This window comes from Suricata suricatta, chromosome 4, assembly GCF_006229205.1.
Source record: "Suricata suricatta isolate VVHF042 chromosome 4, meerkat_22Aug2017_6uvM2_HiC, whole genome shotgun sequence".
NCBI classification, from domain to species: domain Eukaryota; kingdom Metazoa; phylum Chordata; class Mammalia; order Carnivora; family Herpestidae; genus Suricata; species Suricata suricatta.
The window spans coordinates 41,713,230-41,719,544 of NC_043703.1; positions in this window are offsets into that span (position 1 = coordinate 41,713,230).

The window sequence follows — 6,315 nt, forward strand, 5'->3', positions numbered from 1 at the left end:
CATTTTGATGTATGAATTTATCCTCAGTGAAAACTGTTACCTGGAAAGAATTTTATTTTGGTTCCATTCTAAATGATATACAGGACTGGATTTCATTATTATCATTTTAATATTCCTCATATTTATATTTAATGTATACTGCTATAAAATATCTCACACAATAAAGTGGCTATTTTAAATTTACTATGGGTTAATGCATTTATAGGACTTTATTTTGGTAGTACTCATTTGCCAAAATCTTAAAAGTTTCATTGATTATGAGAGTTTTTAAAAATAAAACACATTATTGGAAGTATAAAATCAAGTCTAATTTCAGCTTTCACCCTCAAATCGAAATCTTTTCCCCTTAAAATTTAGATGATAGGACTACAAGTTCTTTCTCTCTCCACATTTGCTTTTTATTTGTGTTTAGAAGTTATTCTTAAATGAAAAAATATCAAATGCAGGACAGTACTGTGCCTCCCTCAAAATAAAAGTAATTTTTTCTATTGCTATTTATTGGAAAATGTATGCTACATGTTAATGTTAAAAATAGTTTATTTTATAAAATTTAGAAATTTTAAAATCAAGGGGAAAATTATAAAGTGGTTAATAAGACTATGAACATGACATTAAAATCCCATTGTATTCTTTTCTTCAAATAAGAAGTGCTGAATTTTGAACTGGCATAAACGTGTATTATTCTTTAGTCAGCATTGTAAGTGTCCATTTCAGAAAATGAATAAATATTGCTTAGTATGTTGTCCTTAAGGATATATTTCTCTAAAATTAATTAAAATTAATGCCAGGAAACTGATGTTTTGTAGTCCCGGAATGAGTTTCTACAATTTACTAATCTCCTGTATGGCAGTATTGTTTAATTAAGCTCAGGTATCTTTAAAAACCTGCACTTTCATTAAGAGGAGTTAATATGAGTAAGAAAATCATTTGAATGCCTTTGTATTAAATGAATAGGAAGCATGAGAAAAAGAACATTATATATGTATACACATATATATTTTAAGTAGAAGTGAATTCCATCTGAAACTGATATTATTACACTGTATGTTAAATAACTGGATTTATATATGTATGTATGTATAATGTTTATTTATTTTGAGAGAGTGAACACAAGAAGGAGAGAGGCAGGGAGAAAGGGAGAGAGAATCCCAAACAGGCTCCATGCTGTCAGCACAGAGCTAGACCGGGGGCTTGATCCCATAGTTTGTGAGAAAATGACCTGAACTGAAATTAAGAGTCAGATGCTTAGGGGTGCCTGGGTGGCTCAGTTGGTTAAGCATCCAACTTTGGCACAGGTCATGATCTTGCAGTTCATGGGTTTGAGCCTTGTGTCGGGCTTTATGCTGACTGCTAGCTCAGAGCCTATGTCTCCCTCTCTCTCTGCCCCTCCCCTGCTCATGCTGCCTTTCTCTCACTCTCAAAAATAAATAAGACATTAAAAAAAGAAAAGAGTCAGACTCTTAACCAACCGAGACACCCACGCATCTGAAACTTGAATTTAAAAACTTGAAAAAGTAGAGGGAAAAAAAGGATTTCTCCTACCTAAATTTTTTTATTTACTCATTTTTGTCTGTTTATTTATTTTGAGGGAGAGGGAGGGTGCCGGAGTCCAGCTCCAGTCAGTCCAGGGTTCCCTGAAGGATGGACAGTGTTGGCAAAAGAGTGAGTCTCGAGTTTTCTTTCTGATCACCAGGCAATTCCACCATAAATCTCTAAGGTAGAAAGCTGGAAATACTTGATGAACATCACTGGTAGATTTCATAATTGTAACAGAAAAATAATACAGGGAGTAAAATACTTAAAATTAATTGAGAATGTCTCCAATTATGTGATTAACATGTTGAGGTTTGACACTCAGTGGTGTGTCAGTGTCACTGCCACGTACCAGAGAATTTAAACTTGAGACTTTGGAGATAGAGGTTGGATGTTGATAATTTTGTAACATTATCATAAGGTTCCAAATGTGCAACCCAAGATAGAGGACCATAGTTGTAAAAATAGTTCTCTGTTATACCTTTGTCTTAGTCTGATTCATTTCAATAATGATTATATGCTTGGTATGTGATGGCATAAACCTGACATTAAGTTGTTTATAAACTGAGGTTTTACAGGTGATGAATCCATGTGTCAAATATATGCTAAGTCTCAGGTAGAGTTTATTTCCTAAGCTGTAGAATCATAGTACAACAATCTTTTTATTTTTAATAGATTTAACATTACTAGAAGGACATTAGACATAGTTACACTTTATTGCTTAACATTTAGTGTTTGTTAAACAAAATTTAAGTAACACCAAAACTCAACATAACTGTGGAACTAATGATCGATAGTAAGTTCAAGTTTAACTGAAGCTTCTTTTCAACAATGTAATGCATTCTAAATTACGGAATATTTAATACAATCTTTATTTCTTCCTTGTTTATCTACACAAGATAATAACAATGGGTTTTGGACAGTTCTTATGATCTGTGACTTGCATTTTTTATATTTCATGAAGTACCAGGTCAATCTTCACATAATTAGACTTTTTAAAATATTGCCTATATTTCAGATCTGGCCTTAGAAGTTTTCAAGCTAAATTTACCTTAATTAAGTTAAAAAGTTCCTAATTACAAATTCTGGTTGTTAAATGAGCCAATTTCAAGTTCCTGCTTTGGCCCCAAACTGTCACTATACCAATGTTGAAATGGCTCCATTTTTCATTACTGGCATCCAAGACACCTATCAGAAAAATAATTGGAATAAGTAATGGTATAACACTTTGGAAGATCATGTTTCTAGTTAATAATTTATAGATTCAAAAGAATGTTAACCCAATTATTCCTTTAACTTTCCCAACTCTTTCCCCACACTAATTTGAATAATCAGTAATCACCTAGTGTGTCTGTTTTTTTTAAAAACACCTCCTTAAAATAAAAAGTTTTCCCCTATTGATTTATGAAAAGAAACAGTGGAACACTTTCCTTTTTATTACTATATTATTAAATAAATTAATTTTCTTAAAAAGTCACCTTCAAATAATAATTTTGGAACTCCATTTCAGTAGGTGAATTTTTCTATCAAAATTAAGTAGAATTTTAGAATTTTTAGATAAAAATCACTAATGTAGATTCTAGGTGACAAAAGAGTCCTAAAGATCCATTACTGTCTTCAAATTATTGAACATTTGTATAAAATATTTCTATTAGGAAGATAAATGATGTATAAATTACAAGCAATAACTCATAAATATAAAATTTACTTCAAATGTTTTTAAAATTTTAAGCAGTTATTCAAAACTAAAAAACTATTCTGTTTATGTTGCAAGTATTTCTTTAAAAAAATCAAATCCACTTAAAAATTTAAAAATAAATTTTTGGAACCAGTTTCCTAAGAAGTGACAAATCAGTTTGGGTCTCTCAAAATAGGTTCCTAAGTTTTTTATTTAGATGGATGTTTGCCATACTAACTTATATCCAATGAGAACTGTAAACCCATTTCTTAGGAAATTAATGTCTAGTGACTAAGAAAATATAGTTGTTATTACAAAGACTAGGGTTGCAGATTCAGTTTGGTTACTGTGGTGTTTTGGTGAAACATTATGACACTCAGTCTCTCAGTACCCTTACCAATTAATTTTGGTCAATAATACAAACATCTGAGGATTGTTAAAAAATGTCATTAGATAATGTGTGAATATTTGTCAATGAGTAAATTAAATGTAGATTTTTTTATTTTTATCATTATTTTTACCAATCCACCACTTTTTCATTGTTGTCACGACAACTATTTTTCCAAGAGGAGGGATTTTTTTAAATATTTATTTATTTTTGGGAGCAATAGAGAGGCAGAATGTGAGCAGGGAAGAAGCAGAGGGAGAGAGAGAGACAGAGAGACAGAATCTGTAACAGGCTCCAGGCTCTGAGCTGTCAGCATAGTGGGGCTCGAACTCCGGGAAAAGAGATCATGACCTGAGCCAAGGTCAGATGCTTAACTGGCTGAGCCCCTAAGAGGAGAGATTTTTAAAATTAGATTAAAGGAAATAAACATTATGTTTTTAAATGACATGTGGTAAAGGAAATAAATTATCCTATAACATTAAGAACATATTGCCAGTTTAGATACACACAAAATATCACCTAAAGAATAACTTAATGATCATTTCTGGTTGTAATGACGCTTAAAAAGAATCCTCTATTTGTATAGTGAGAGATTTTTTAAAAACTTTGAAAAGGTTAATAAAGAGTGGTTGAAGCTTATTTTATATTAATTTTTATAGAACACAAAGTACTCCTTCAAAATCATAAAAATCTATTCACATATTTTAAACGGTGGCAAGAGTTTGGGCAACTTCCATAGTCTTATTCGACCTGGGTCCCTTCTCTGCATATAGGGCCACTATTATTTTGACAATGAGATAAAGCAGGTTATAAACCAGTAGCACATGTCTGGCTTGCAATGAAAATGCAATAAATTACTATTCTTATAATTAGAGCTATTCAATGAAAACACTTATTTTTAACTTTTTAATTTCACACTCACTTTTTCCTTCATAAAGGAATGGCTTTAAAATGTTTTACAGAATGTTTCAATTACTCATAACAATCAATCACATGAATTCAGGTGGGTAAGTTCCATTTGAGCAAGCTTACTTCTATGAGATTTGAACAGTGTATGTGACCTGTAAGTGTTATCAGAAACAGTAACACGATTTGACAAATGACCTAATCACTCCACTCTAGATCAACACATTTTTCTTGTTATAATAAAATGTCTTTCCCAAGAGTGCGTATGGATTTAAACTTCCCTGAATTTTTATAAATTTTTAGCTACTTAATAATATAGCTTTGTCCTGAAAAACTGAAATGTTCCACAGGGTAAATGCTCACCCTATTTTGCTGCATGCCATACAAAAGTCACTTTCAAGGTTCAGAGAATAACTATTCTTTGGCTCCTTTGTGACAATTGTCAGTTTTTGAAAATGCACAAACCTTCCTTCTCATTGAAAGGAAACCGAGAACATTCAATACCAGAGGTCACTCAACATTAGGAGTCTATTTAAAAACACAGCCCTAGTTCCCCTGGTATCTGTCACTGTGCCAACTTGGGAGACACGCTATGCAGTACTATGACTTAAAATGCCCCAAAGTTTCATTAAAATAGTCATTGAGTAGCTTTTAACGAAGGCGTGAGTTTGTCTAATTTTTTAACTCAAGTTCGTAAAAAGGCCATCTTACTGTCTTAAGTGATCACTTCTAATAAGAACATACCCTTGATTTGCTCATGATTCTCTTTCATTAGTTTATTCCTCACTCTTTAAATCTCCTTCTTAAAATTTACCTCCTTTGGTAGGTGTTGTGTTTGTTTCAAGTCCTGTAACAAATGAAATTGAGTAAGCTAAAAACTTGTGGCATGCTGCATGTAATGTTGAATTGTGTATATTTGAAACATACTGATGTAAAATATTAAGAAAGTCTCACTTTATGCACAAAATTCTAAATAATGCTAGTCTCTTGGAAATGTTTTAAACTATTATGCATGTGTTCAAAACTATGGACTAAAAGACTTATGTACTGCATTTAAACCATTGACAAATGGCAGCCCCACTTTAGCTAGTGAACGGCAATGTGTGAACCAAGCTGTTATTTAACTTGGTGCTAATAGTTTAACATGCATTACAATTATAATTTAAAGTAATTTAATATGGTGTCAGTTTGACTTCCAATGTTTTCAATAAGTGGGAGTGTTAGTGTTAGTACTTTAAAACCTAAACTTCAAGATAGAATAACGTGTAATTAAATGTTACAAAAAAGCCTTAAAAATTCCATGCTGTGCTGCTAAATTAGGAGCGAGGGCTCATATTTTGATGGAAAACTGAGAAAGAGTAACATGAATTTGCATAAAAATATGCAAATATTTTTTTGTTCTAAGATTGAGATTGCTATAATGTGTCACTAAGCTAAAGTATTGGCACACAATATACCTGATGACTTAAGAAGAGGTGACAGTAAAATGAACCATTTTAGGTCAAGGTGTGCGTTGTGCTTTAGCACTGTTTGGAGAGGCGTGATCCTGCCACAATGAATGCATCCTCTCTATTCTACCTCTATCCTTAAGGGAATGTTAGGGCTGAATTGCAATGTAAGATTTTCAGGTTATCTCCTGCATATTTGTTGATGGATTTGCCTACGTTTTCTAGAAGAAACTCCATGAAATCGGAGAGCATGTATTATTCATCTTTATTTTACCGGCATCAAGAACAGCACCATCAGATAGTTAGCACTCAACAAGGAAATGTGTAAATGAAAAAATGAAGTAGTGAATGTCTGCTTTGTA